The 15351-nt window shown below is 36.7% G+C and overlaps 1 protein-coding gene across 2 annotated transcripts in view; it reads left to right on the plus strand.

Moving 5' to 3' along the window:
* The window catches only part of GALNTL6 (polypeptide N-acetylgalactosaminyltransferase like 6), a 430337-nt gene that overhangs the window by 276042 nt on the left and 138944 nt on the right, over positions 1–15351 (plus strand). The gene's annotated exons all lie outside the window — the stretch shown is intronic.

Below are 15351 nucleotides of genomic sequence, written 5' to 3' on the forward strand. Positions count from 1 at the left end.
CCTAATTAAATGCATCTTCACTGCTAATCCAGACAAGTAATTAATAATAATATTGACATATAAAAGTAAACTGTTCTGTGATCTGCATGTGTAGGGTGGTGTGACTGTGTGCTGTGGGTGAAGGTGACAGCTGTTGGGTTTGCTGCAGCTGCTGCAGGCCATTGTCCAGGGGCAGCCCCAGGACCTCCCCAGAGTAGGCACTTGGGCCTCAGTGAAAGCAAGCCTGTCTCACTCTAGGTTTTAGAGAAAGAAAAAATGAGTCCCAGAGCGGATACAGAGACAGTGAATTTGTCAGCTGCCTGACACTAAATATTAGGTGTCTTTTAATTCTTGGTGAGTTAGTTGCATGTTTACTAAGCAGTAGATTTGATGATGTGCCTTTCTAGAAGCTAAATAATTGCTTTCTGTGAGGATCTGCTGTGCAGACAGATTGCCACTGAGTCTGTAGCCACTCATCCTGTAAATCTCTTCTAAAAAAGCATCCTGTGCTAGGACTCTTGTGAACTCTCTCTTTGCTCTACTGGTGATGATTGCTTGATTAGTCAGACTAGGTGCACTTTTATCCTGACTATCTTTGTTGCCTTTTTGTCTTACCCATTAATGGCAGAGCTTGTGTGATTATATGGCACTTTGTGTGGCTGTCTGCGCTTTTAGAGCTGTGTCTGTCAAACCCTGCTTGTAGTTTCCTTGTCCCTTTGCTTAGTTTGCTTACTTTCTGTGCCTTGAGAATAGATTAAAGGGCAAAACTTTTTCCAGTTGTCACCCACCAGAGTAAACATAACTCCTACTTCACGTACCGTAGCTTGTCAATATAGTGCAGCCTCCTGGATAAATGGCTCCAACCTGTCTAAAGGCAGAGGGTAGTGCACCGTGGCACACAGTCTTTTTTGACAGTGCCACAGTACTTTGAGCGGTGGAAAATCAGCTGGGAAAAACTTTCTTATTTTTATTTTATGCTTTAATTGATTTTATTCAGGTTTGATCTGCCAGGTAAGATGTGCCATTGTCTCTCTGATCTCTGAATACTCTTAAACAAAAGAGAAGTAGAATCTTTCTCTTTTCTCTGCATTTGAGTATGAGCTTCCAAAAAAACAAGGCTGGAGGACAAGAATCTTATGAAGTATTGTGTCTTCTTATCAACAACTTTCTCTCTAGGGTATTAACGTTTTCTTTCGTAATCATAAAGATACTTTTCCTGTTCATCTGTTAAACCTATTTTTTGTTTCTGATTATATAGGCTTTTTTCTTCTTGCAAAATTTATTTAATCACATTATTTTCTACATATTTCCATGTGTTTTCTATATGGTATTTTAAATTTCTTAAGCAAAAAGGTTGCCATTTCATCTTTCCAAATGGCTTCAAGGCTTTCTCTTTTGGCATGGAATTCACCAACATGCTCTGGTCTCTGCTGCTCAGAGTCAGCGTATACCAGTATTCCCACTGGTCCCTTTTGTAGTTAGTGGGAAATGAGAAACTGGCAGGTAGTGCTTTGGTTGGAACAGTTATTACATCCTAGATTTGGAATGGTTGTTGAGTTTTACATCTAAGGAGAAATATAGTAATCAGATCTCTGTTGTATAGTCTACACAGTATATGTGTGTTTTCTTAGAAAATGTACTCTCAGCAGTGCCAGTGCAGCTAGAACAAGCTTCCTCTCATCCTGCACTGAAACCATCAGTAATTTCAGAGTAAAACATATTCCATGTAACCAGACTTCTGCAGAAGAAAGCAAAGCTAATCTGAAGAGTTAATCTCTGGCTGCTGATGTGTCCTCATCATCCAAGGCAATTAATGATTTTTTTTTTTAACAAAGTCTGAAGAAAGAATAATACTGTACAACTTCTGGCAGTGGTATTAAGTATGAGGTGGCATATAGTATTTTGTGAGTGCACAACTTTATATGCTCTTATTTAAAGTTTCAGTGTGGGTGGCATTTTTCCAACATGTTCAACTAATTTTAGTCCATTGATTTCTCTAAGAAAGTTTTTTCTTTTTAAAACTTCAAGATAGGGACAATACTTATCCTACTATGTGAAACCTGTGTCTCACATTTTGATATCTGGTTTCTCTAACTTTCATGAAGCTGTTATCTCCAGAGGGTTTGTAAAGCTGGGCTCTTCTCACTTTTTTTTTTTCCTCCTCTTTTTAAAGCTACCAAGAGAAAGAACAGAGAATAATCGCTGCCATAATTACTGAAATTGTTTACACAGCTACATTATTTGTCAAGTTTCATTCTGCTTAAAAATTATTCTTTATAGATCCAATTCACCAAGCATCAATAAAGAATAGGACAATTAAAAATTGAATTTCAATGCAAATGTGGCCTTTTCCCTATTCTGCATGAATGCACATTCATCAGGCTCATAAACCCTGCTGTTGACAGCATACCATTGAAATAACCAAGAAACAGCTATACTGTTATTGTTTCACGAGCCTTTGATATCACAATTCATTTCTTTCCAGAAACAGATTGCAAAAGGTCAGTAACATGTCAAATCTGTCCAGCAACCACATTGGAGACACACTTGTCTAAATTTGCAAAGGGTCTGCAGTGCCAGTGGGCCAGATCCCTGCATGTGTGTTGTTTTTTCAACAAGTGTTTAACGCAAAATTGATCTCATCGTCTGTTCATTATCAACAAGTTGTTAAATAGAGTAACAGAATGGTTGAGGTTGAGGCCTTCTAACATGACTTGTCCAGTTTCCCTACTCAGTGTCAACTAGACTAGATTGCCCAGAACTGCAACCAGACAGCTCTGTTTTATTTTCATGTGTTTAAATTTGTGCCCATTGCCTCTTGTCTGATATCAGACATTTATGGACATGGATAAAATCCTCCAAGAACCCTTCTCTTCTCCGGGCTGAACAGTTCCATCTCTCTCAATCTCTCTTTAGGTGAACGATACTCCAGTTTTTTAAACAGCACTGTGGTCCTGCGCTGGACCCACTGGTCCATATCTTCAAATCTACTGGGGAGGCCAGAACTGAACCCAGCACTCCAGGTGATGCCTCACCAGTGCTGAGTAGAGGGCAGGATCACTTTCCCTTGGTGTGCTTATAGCACTCATAACACTGTGCAGGATGTCATCAGCCTTTCTGACCATGATACTGTTGGCTTATGGTCAGTTTGTTGTCCACCAGGACACCCAAAGACCACCTCTGTAAAGCTGCTTTTCAGCATGTCAGCCTCCACTATGTAGTGGTGTATGCAGTTATTCCTCCTTTGGACTATCATCACCAGACCTGCTCGGTTCTGTCCTATCATCCAGGTCATGAGGAAGAGATTGAACAGTTCTGCCCCACTATTGGCCTCTGTGATACTTCATACCATTGATCACCTCAGAGCTTGGGTGTTCATCCAGCTGTCAGTCCATATCTCTCTCTGCTTACGTAGCCTATACTTTGTCAGCTTCTCTGTGATGTTATGGGAGGGCAGTGTCTGAAGCTTTACTAAAGTTGAGGTAAATAACATCCTCCGCTCTCCCCTCATCACCCGTCAAGCATCACTGCAGAAAGCTGTGGTATTATCCTGCCCCATGTAATTTTTAACAGACCTGTGCTTGGACTTCCTCAAGTATGATGCAGTATTAGGTTGTTACTGACAGTGCATCTTTTGGGTGAGGCACATTGACTACACCCTTGGAGCAGATCAGTGAGTACGCTGACAACTCGGTGTCGTGCAATCACTTTTTTCTTTTTTTTCTTTTTTTCTTTTTTTCTTTTTTCTTTTTTTAATTTTGTGTGTTGGATTCCATGCATTTCCTTCATTGAACTTGCCATTTCCTCAAAGTTGATGCTTGCTAGGAGAACTGTGTAGTTCATTGTTAGAATTTATTAAGAAATCTAATATAAGTCCAGATGTATGTTTATATCTAAGTGATGCTTTAGACATTTTACAGATGATTGTATTAAAAAAAAAAAATTCTATGCTGTTTTAGAGGTAAGACAATATTCACAATATCTATGTTATGCTATACTTAAGTGGTAGAATTTGGTGTTGAATTTTATAAAATACTGTGTTAGCGAGATAGGAAAAATAAGACTAATGGTGCAAAATTTGTAATATGGATATGTGTAGCATACAAGCAATTGATAGAAAACATTTTTAATGGGAAATAGAGAACAATATCTTATTTGTTTATTGATTAGAATAGATGTATTTAAGAAAGTCATTAAATACCTTTAAATATCATGCCAGCATATTTTATCAATAGAATTATTCACAAAACTTTGCTGGATGCAGTTAATAACTTAATATTCAAAAATTTCCTTCATTAAAGTTATATAGCCTGGAACATGAACCATTTTATTTTTTTTAGTAATTATTATCTGCTTAAATTTTCAAATCTGTTGTGCAAATGGATGCACCTTAGTTGTAAACTTTAATTTCTATAATATTTCAAACATAAAGGAAAGTAAGTTTGGCAAAATTTTCACCAAGGAGTTTGTTTTAATGTTTTCTGAAAAGGAATGCACAAAGCAAATCAAAAAATCAAATAAAACACTTCTGAAAACTGTATAAATTATGATCCTAAATGTCTGCTTTTGCTCAAAAAGACAAACTTACTGCAACCTAAAATTCAGATTAAAAACTTATGCTTGGTAATTCACAAAATAGTAGTCTATACTCTCTAGCATATGGATTGGATGTCATAATTTTAGTTAGTCACCTAACTTTATCAATGTATCTGCAAATTGGATGAATCCAGCTTGCTATTTTGATTTCTATTTAGCAAAATATGTTTCAAGTGAAGTAAATCTGGTTCTTAACCTTATATAACACCGCATGTAGGAGATGTGTAGATATCTTTCTGTATAGTTTCAGCAAATGTTGCTGCCTGTTTTTTGTGGTTTTTTTTCTCACATTACTTTTTGATTAATGAAATCTGTACCAATCATTTGGACAAGGAAAGGCAGTGTAAATTCAGTTTTGTTTGTATGACTGTGTGTTAAGTAATATTCTTTGCAGTCTCAACATTGTTGAGTGAACTTCATTGACTGAGAATATTAAAATTTATTTTTCAATTTTACACTCAAAGATTCTGTAATGGAGAAATGCGGACATTTATATCGTAAGCCATGCTGAATGGACTGTTTATATTTAAAATCTGCCTGGTTTATTTCCCTACATTATATAACCTGAAATGATGCCTCAAAAAGGCAAATGAAGAGTTACAAGACTCATTTCTTCTTGGGAAAATTTGGTAGTACTCCTGCAATGAGAAGTAATATCTTATGTGGAATCTATAATCATAAATGATGTTTAATGCAGTGTTGCATGATAGACACAGTGGAAAGTTTACAGTATCAGTCTCATTGAGAAAGTATCACCCAAGCAGTTCATTAATGTACAGGGAAATGAGCTGGGAATGAGTACGCCCATTTATCGCCAACCAGTTGTTGGAATCCCAAAACAAGCCTGCGGTTGCAGATCACAAATAAAAAATACCACCTGTGTGAGTGAAAGGCAGAACAGAAACAAAGTTTTTTGGTTGTTTTTTTTTTGTTTTTTAGTTTTTTAGTTTTTTGTTTTTTTTTTTTTTTTTGATTCAGAAGATGCAAGTACGTGAAGAGAATTTTCAGGAGAAAATTCATAGAGGTTATTTTTGCAAATGCAGTGATACAGTGGTTGTTATCAGCAGATTAGGAAATGTTAGGAAGACAGCCTCTGATGTTGAGGTTGCTCAAACTCTTTCAGTTAGCTTTGTGGTATTTTGTGAACTTTTACTGAAGATACGTGCTGTAATTTGTTTAAGATTTTTGTAGTAGGCTTTGGTCAAAGATCCAAACTGAATTACTAATGGAATTTTGTTGTTCAGTAATATAAATGAGAATATTATTTACATAAATATTGCCACAAGTAATTGATGTCCTCAGTGCTCTATTTGCGTGCATCCTGATGTGTTCCTGCAGCAAAATTAATAGATTTGTTACCAGGAGACATTAATTGGGGGTGACACTACTTTAGTTCCGTGCACATTGCTATTCAGTTGTCTTTATTGTAACTTGATTACTTTTCGTTGATTCTAAAAACTGCATTATATCAATTTCTGATACAACTTCTGATATGATTTTCTTACAAATTAAAATACTTGTTATCGCTATACATGGGTCAATTTCCCTCATTAATCATGTTGTCTTTCAGTATTCCCTGGAGGAATGTCTCAGGAATTACCAATAGCCCAGTACTGCATTAGTATCATTACAGTTATTAGTGCAATGCAGTGAAGAACTCTACTGTCTTGTTTGAGAAACAGGATGTCACTACTTAAATATTTAATACTGGAAAATATTTTTATGAGGATAATTTTTAGTTTGCGAGTTTTCACTTACCATGTTATGTGACACTGAGAGTGAGTATGCTAATTCTCCTATCACTTATTGATTTAGTTATTCTTATATTTTGACTCTATCCAGGTTTGCTGCAGGTTCAGTTTTACTGATAACATAGAGAATTTTACCTCAGAGTCCGTTACCTAACAACTATCACAGACTTGTCAGACCAGCCAAAGGTAGGCATGACTTCAGCAGTGCTGCTAATTTAGATATCCTTGTGCCTTTACCCACCAGAAACAAGTGAGACCTTATTGTGCTGCCACTTGTTTTTGCAAACTCTGTCAGTTCAGCAGTTACAGAGCCCAAACACATCAGCAACTGCATCTAGGGCCATCTGAGATAGCAGATCTCATGTCAGAGAAAGAGTTCATCAGGCCAAGGCTGGAGCACATGATAGCCAGAATTGAAGCACTCTTTCATGAGTATCACTTGTTGGAAAGCTTCTGTAAAGACTGATCTGGGCTTTCTACTTTCTGTTCACATGTAATGTATTGTAATGTATTACAGTATATTTTATTGGTAGAACTTTTCTACTATAGCAAGAATAATTTACTTTCTTAAAAGTAGAGAGCAAAGACAATGATATTCAACCAATTCCACTTAGAACATTTTGAGACAATTTAAAATTTCTTATCTGGTGATTGGCTCTTTAGGTAGATTCTCCTATGCAGAATTTGATAGAATATCTCTAAGGATGTGAAATACTTATTTTCTAATTAAAAAAATGATGCAAGTTCATGCTCCTAATTATGAGTTATTTTTGTAGCAGTGGATCTCAGATTTAGCTAACAAGATTTTTCTGTGTAAAAAAAGAAAGCATTGTAAATATTATTTCCAATTTTTGTCTTTGAAAAAGACTTCATCAGGAGTATCTATGTTCTTTTGTGAGGCCCACAACAGACAGAAATGCTGTTACTGTTTTGCACTGTTTCCTCCTGCTCTTTTTAGCATGTCTTTTCAACATGTTGACCCTATGAGCACAAAATTCTGCTTAGGCATTTGAGGAACGAAAATCGAATGTTATGTGTTTCAGGAATCTTTACAAAGAGCCTTAACTGCCCCATTAATTTTTTATCTGATGGGAAGAACTTACAGCAGATATTTTAAGAGTTATATTTTATTGAAACTAAATCTATCATCTGTTCCTTTGGGAGTTAACAAGTGCAATTGTTTTAATTCTTAAGCAATAGTTTTAAAATAATTAGACGGGCTGCAGTTCTGACTAAACTAGAGAAACATTGTCAGCATTGTAAACTTAAGAAGGTTGGTGATGTGGATCAATTTGTGTTGTCCTTGCCTTTCTGCTTCTATTAGAATTCTGGAAGATCGTTAACAACCTCCAGGATGTACTTAATTAATAGGCTTAGTTAAACAAAACAGGTGAAGTTAAGCGTGATCTGAAATTATAAAAAAATGTGCGTTCCAAAGGAAATTTTTACTGTGCAAATTATGAATGAGGGTAAACTCAATCTGTCCCAATTTTGATCCGTTATTCTGTTTAATCATAGGGATGGCTTGTAAAAGCTTGAATTTGCCTATCTATAATTTTTTATGTTATAGTACCCTTCTTAAATGTATTATATTAAAATAGATATGCATGTAAAGGAAAACTAAGCTTTGAAGATGTTTCTGAGTAACTGGTACATTTAAGGGTACCATACTTATAAGACAGTGAAGTGCACATTTTTTATGATATCATCCTTTTTTCTTGTAAGAATGATAATGTAAGTTTTATTTAGCATTATTATTATTTCATACAGAAGGCAACTGAGTGAAAATGTCAATGTTTTTTAACAATTAGTAGTCTCTGTGTTTTTCTACCACTCTTTTCCTTGTTCATTCCTTCTCCTGGAATTTGTCAGGCAGAACACTTATTTCAGGCAAACACAGAAATTACACAGACACTTGAGTAGCACTATGGTTTACTCATCAGTGACTTTTTATTTTCTGTTGCTCTTATTTTCTTCCTCGGGTCCATTGGTTTGTGCAGATTAAACAGGTTTTATAGCCTAAAGATGCTATTTTTGTATACTTTGTTCCACATGAGGTGAAAGCAATGAGTTTCACTGTATTTATTTCTGTGTTATTCACAATTAGTTTCATGATCTATACAGCAAGAATGTCTGTCTTGTAAATCCAGTCTGTAACTTTCACTTCTCTGGTGATGGCAATGAGTCCCTGCAGATATAATATGAGTTAATTTCCTTATTATAAAATACTTTCCAGCTTCTAAATTACTGCTGTCCTTAAACACAATGCCGACAAAGGCAGCAGGTTTGCAGTTGCTGGATCTTAATATGGAGTGTCGGTATTGCTCTCCTAATTAATAATGAGTCATTTTTTTGCTTATTAGCCTCCCCAGGCATGAATTTGTTTGCATAGGTAGTTTTACTATTCATACACTTTTTTTTTTTGTTTACACACCTTTGACTATTGTGTCAGATGGGCTACCAGTACAGTAAAACTTACTGGGTTTTCTTCTTTGCCAAGCTACTGTTACTCAGTCAGAATGTGCTTGCTTGAAACTTGAAGATCTGCACCAGTTTTTCTGAAAATAAAAATTTGTTACTGAGACGTTATCTTTCTACAGCTAACCTGGTCTCCATCTTTAGTAGATTGTTAAGAGAGTGGTGTTATGAGTAGAGCTTCGGCTGCATAGTTCTGAGAAATCTGATCTTCTGCAGGAGGGTGGAGCTTGTCTCTCAGAGGAAGGGAAGACTGTCTTTGGCAACAAGCTTTCTAATTAAATCAGGAGGGCTTTAAACTAATTTTATCAGGAGTTGCCAGGGGAGGGAATCTTCAAACCACTCCACTTTGTGGCAGATGATGGGCATGGATGTCCTGGGCCTGGATTTATTTCACAGGCCAGTAAGACATTACCTAAGGTGTAGGATAAGGGAACTCCAATTGGTAAATCAGCCTCAGTGGGAGCCCAACTCAAATGCCAGTACACTAATGCATGGAGCATGGAGAACAAGCAAGGAGAGTTGCAGGGGTGTGCTTGCCTACGGGTCTGTGATGTTACTGGCATCACTGAGATGTGGTGGGATAGCTCTCCTACCTGGAATTAGGAACAGATAGCTATAAGCTCTTTAGGAAAGACTGGTGGGGAGAAGGACAGGGGGTGTTGCCCTCTACATTAGCCACTAGTTGGAGTCCATAGAGCTCCATGTGGGGATAGATGACAAGCTGACTGAGAGCTTATGGGTTAGAGTTAAAGGGAAGACGGGAAGGAGATGTAGTAATGGGGGAATGCTACACGCCACACAATTAGGAAGACTGACTGGATGAGAATATCTATAAGCAGATAAAAGCAGCTTCATGTTCACAAAACATGGTCCTCATGGGGGAGTTCAACCATCCTGATATCTGTTGGAGGGACAACATAGTAGTGCACCATAAATTGAAGAGGTTCCTGGAATGTGTTAATGATAATTTCCTCTTCCAAGTGGTACAGGAACCCACAAGAAGATGTGCTATGCTGGACTTTGTCCTCACCAAGGAGGAGGGGCTGGTGAGTAATGTGAGGCTCAAGATCCTTAGGGTGTCAAAGAGGGTGCACAGCAAGCTTGCTACTCTGCACTGCAGGAGAACAGAACTCCTCAGCATGGGAGAAAGCCATGGAAGGAAGAGGGGCACAAGCAAGCTGGTTGGTATTCAAGGACCATCTCCTCCAAGCCTAGAAGCAGTTCCTGAAATAAAGGATGGCAGGCAGGAATGTCAGGAGGCCTCCATTTATCAACAGGTAGCTCCTGGTTTTGCTTAAGTGCACAAAGTCTATAGGGAGTGGAAGCAGGAATGGGTTACCTCAGAAGACTACAAAGAAGTTGTCCAAGCAGCTCCAGGGATCAGGTTAGGAAAGCTAAAACTCAGATAGAATTGAATCTAGTCAAGGACATAAAGGGGAACAAGAATAAATTCTACATGTGTATCAGTAGATCAGATCAGATGATGAGAGGAAGGCCAGAGAAAATGTGTGCCCTTTCAGAACAAAATTGGAGAACTAGTTTTTAGGGTCTTGCTTTTTGTTACTGCATCTTCTCCCGACTGCTCAAGTGAATTGTGCACCTCAAGTTCTTACATTCTTTGCAGCACTTCATTAACAAATGAAGATCAAGACACAGACAGGACATTACTCTAACATCTCTTCATGATACCTAATGGTGAAGCATACCACTCATGTTAACTCCATGTCTATCATCTACCTTGTGCAAACTGCAGAATTTTTCTTTATCACATTTTTAACTGTTACGAGATAATGTTGGCAATCTAATGTTTTAGAAGAAGGAAAAGTTGTCTGGAAAACGTATTATTTTTGAAGTCTTTAAAAAAGCTTTAAGTATGACAGTGCTGAGTTTATTTTGTTTCCCTCAACTCCCATTCTGTAATTACAGGGAGATTTTTATGAATTATAAAACACACACATTTATTTATTTATGTTTTTTTTAAGGAAAGTATGGAGTAACTGCTGTTGTGACTTCCATCCAAGTTAGACTAATGAAATATGAATGAAAATCTGTTTAAAAATAAACTGGAAGCAAGCATACTCATTTGGCCTTGTTACTTAATGATTTTTTTTACATTTCATCTTTCACTTACAAAATTATAATAGATTTACTGAATATTAAAGTGTATATTTCATGTTTCTATACCTACATTATTCGTGTTTCGCATAAGTTGTAGCATTGAAGATATCTCATTAAAAGAAAGTAGGGAAGTTCTGATAAGTTTTCCATCTACACCGTGTTTCTTTTCTGAAAAGCACCTGTTTGAAATAGCCGCATCACGTGTTATTTATTTGACGATTTCATCTGCATGGTGCCTATAGAATAGTTGAAGTGGTATTTCTGTTGGTCATTTCTTGTGTGTGTATGTATGTGTATATATATATATATATATTTTTTAATTTTATTTTACTGTTTTTTAAAAGCAAGGTATCACTAGGATATGTGTTGCTCTCTGTAAAAAACAAAACAAAAACAAAAAAAAAACAAGGATTTTGTATGTTCACACTCGGAGACCTATTGCTTGTGCTTCTGCACTATACTGAGAACCACAGAATTCAGTGAAGTTTGTTGTAAAGAATTTATATCTCGTTCACGATGGATACTTCATTGCTCCTCTTGTAACAAAGTAAACCCCTTTAAGGTTGTCACAGTTTTTGTTTCTGGCTTCACAGCATCGAATTTTTCTGGAAAAGTAGAGTCAAGTGGGACAGTCAGAAACCAGTAGCATTGATAAGTTTGACATTTTTGCATTTTCCCTTATCCACTTTTTAAAAGGAAATCATTTTGCAGATGACTTTTTCTCTGGTGCCTAGAGACTCCAAGTATCTTAAACCATTGTTTTCCTGGCAGAATTATCTCAGGATCCATACAGCGAATACCTACTTCTTCCAACTGCTTTACTGTAGCAGAATTTATTTTATCCTTCTGTTCTGTTTGCTGACCTGCTTTTCTTTCAACAGCAATAGCAAAGGAACATGGAACCCATTGTCTCTTGGTTTTCTGTTTCTTTTGCTGTGAGAAATGATAATGAGTAAAATTGGTTGGTCAGAGGAGCTAATGGAAGAGCTGAGAAACAGCTTATCCCCCTGGATACAGATCCTTACTTCATTAGGATTTATAATGGCTGGTTGCGGTGCCAGGGTGTTGAGGGGAAAAAAAAAAAACAGCAGTACATTGCTCACAATTTCTCTCTAACAAATTGAAAGCTCTTAGATATACTGTCTAAACAGACTTTGTGTTGATCCATGTGATTTAAAAATAGGAGATAAACAATGGTATCCATAGTGATATCAACGTACATTCTCGTGCATTCTCCCTTTCGTAACAGTCTAGTAGTTCTGCAAATACACATTTATTTATCTATTTATTTATTTTCTGAAGATTGACTTTGGAGAGCATCTCAAATGAGCAAACATGGCAGGGAGTGAAGCATTAATTTCCTGTACACTTCAGAAAGATCTCATAGTTCTAAACTTTATGTAGTAACAAACCAGTAATTAGCTGAACTGAATTGAGGAATTCCGTGCTGTGTGATTCTTGGGCACAATAACAAAGCCACAGTATTTCATTCCGAAGTATGTACAGTGTAAAGGATCATGGACTTTACTGTTCTCAGCAAATGTGCATTATCTGTCATGAGTTAAAAAAAAAAAAAAAAAATTAACTGTAAAAAAAGTAATACTTTGATGTGTTAGCTGTTCTAAGCCCTGCAGTACTTTCTTTAGTGCAGAACTACAACTGTTGTTAGTTGGTATGATTGAGAAGGCAGTTATTTCTGAGATTAGTCTGGGCCAGGCTCAAAAGGAGCCTAGTTCTTAAATCAGTTTTTGTCTACAGTTACACTGAAGATTGTTGCTGGGTGTGTGCAAGCAGAAGTGTTCTTTCTCATAACAGATAACAAACATTCTGCTAATACGTTGCATGTCTCCTGCTTTGAGCCTGAATGAGGACATGGCTTCTTGCCTTGGCTTTTAAATTGTACTTCTAAACAGAATCAGTGCTGAATTCAATTACGTTTTCTGTTAAAGTCAGTCTATTCCAGGTAAGGGCTATAAAGCACTATATCTGTGTAAGTCACAGCTTGAAAAGGATTATTTCAGAGCTTTAATTTAGAAAATTGGCAGTAATTGACACAAAAATTAAATATTACACTAAAAGTGAGTGTAGGTACTATTTTACTTTTGGGTTCGCTCAACATTAGGAGTTAGATGACTCCTGTCGCTTTCTCCTCCTCCCACCTTTGTGATGGCCCTGCTTTACTTTCACCTTCTTTTCCAAACTTATAACCTCTTCTCTTTGCTAAATGTTCTGACACCTGTAGGTGGTGTTGTTTTTTTTTCCTTCCTAATTGGGGCAGCTGATACTGCTGCTGGTCGGTTCTCTGCTTAAAGTGTGGGGCTTGTCACAGGGATTGGAGTGACCACAGGGCTGGCTGTGAGGGTTATGACACTTGCAGGACCCCTCAGAAGGGTTAGAGTAACCACATAATCTGTCAAAAAAGTCTGACCAACTATGGGACCTGTTTTAGGGATTGGAGTAGTTGTAGGGTACATTCAAAATTTGGAGCAGACAAAAGGCCTGTCTGCTGGTGAACATTGCATTGTCATCAGATCCGGAAAGATTCTCTTCGCCTTGAGGATGTTGGATAGTGTTGAGCAGAGTTCAGTTGGCATAGTCTTCCTCCAGTAGTCACAGATCTCCATGCTAAAACACTGTAAAATTAATTAGACAAAAGAAATATTAACAAAGATGTATTAAAAATATAGAGAAATTTCTAAGTGGAAAAGAATGGCTTGTCTTTAATTACTGAGATTTACTGTTTCTTGTGAAGTGAACTATGGTTTAAATTAAGAGACTTTATTCCACGCATTTCTTGTTTCACAGAATACTGGTGCATATCTGTCAGAGCGTAGCCATCTGGTTTAAAGTTTACACAACCTATTACTGTTTTAAAATGTGCTTCGTATGTGTGTGAAAGTCACAATGCTTCTACTCAATAAGTTCCATGAAAAGAAAGTAGTGGAATTAGGGAATTAGCATTTCCTTACCTGGTTGAATATAGTCCCATAAATAGTGGAGCATGTGTCAGCTAATCTTATCTAAGATTTAATAAACCTGTGATATTTGAGCTGAGAGATATTTCTCATTTTCATAGTTAGTCTAAGATTTTGTGTATCAACTGTGCCTAAAGTTTGAGATATTTTCTTTAGGCCTGTCATTGTCATATTACGTTAGTGTTTTTATAGGTCCTAAGCTTAGGGTGTTGATCTCTGGAATAATGAGTAATGCAATGCAGTGATCATCTTTACTGTAGTTACAGTCTTCATAGTAATCACTTTTTTTTTTTTTTCATTCCAGCTCAGGACATGCCTATTGAGTAGATACTAATAAATTATAGGGTTTCTTATTAAAATTTCTTAGTGTTATTTGATAAAAATTGAATTAGACAATCACTTTTGCAATTTAACATTTAGAAAATAGTTATAGCAGTTGCAAACTGCCAGTATCTTCATGCTTTACCATGCTGAGTCAAATCCTTATCAGATAGTACTGTCAAATACTTTATAAAAATGGAAAAATGAACTTAGTTTCAAAAATAACATAAAAGTGTGTGTGTGGGGGGGAAGTCCTCTTCAATTTATTTGCAACCAGGTTGATTAGACTACATTTAAATTCCTTAAAGGAGGTGAATCAAGCTCCTGTATGCATAATCTTACTAATCTTACTGTGTTGTTTTGTATCTGCAGTAATTACTGAAAACGTATGAGATAATATTATGGCTAACAGATACCACTTGTAATATTCTAAGAATGGGATGTGTTTATATGTTCATCCGATTGACCAAGCTGTGAGAGCAATTAAGTTGTTGAAGGACAGGCCTACTCTGTAACAAAGTGCAGCTTGATCTAAATGCTACCAGAAAACCACCTGAAGGCATCCTATTTTTACCTCTTTAACACCTGTCTCATTCTAACCTGTTACTCTCATGCAGTTAAGTTTCAAGGTGTGATTCCGTGGCATGCAACCAATCTGTTTAATGTGTTCTGTCATCATGAAAAATAAAACATGCATGCACAGCTTCCTGTGCAGAAGGATTTTTCTTTTCAGTGTTCTCATTTTGCTTTAATTGGAGCTCCACTGGAAAGTTGTATCTCTTTTTCTAAAACTTTGCTCATAAAGACAGAAAAATAAGATGTTGTTTTTGGTGGCCAATTCATTGGGAGGAAAAAAAAATAGATCTACCTTTGTTTTCTGGGTCTAGCTGATCAATAGAACTGGGTGTCCATGCTCCCTTCTGCCAGAGAAAGTAGGCATCTAATAGAGCTGTTGATACTCCCAGTCTTGTCTAATGCAGATTCATTTTCTGAACAACTGACTGATTTACTTCTTCAGATGCCTATTGCCTCTACCTACTTCTCCTTGACATAGGAAGCATTGTAAAGGAAGAGGTAGCCTCAGAAGACAATGTAGTATCCTCAAATTATTTGAGGAGGCCACCTGTTACAAC

This window comes from Meleagris gallopavo, chromosome 4 (genome assembly GCF_905368555.1).
Source record: "Meleagris gallopavo chromosome 4, MGAL_WU_HG_1.1, whole genome shotgun sequence".
NCBI classification, from domain to species: domain Eukaryota; kingdom Metazoa; phylum Chordata; class Aves; order Galliformes; family Phasianidae; genus Meleagris; species Meleagris gallopavo.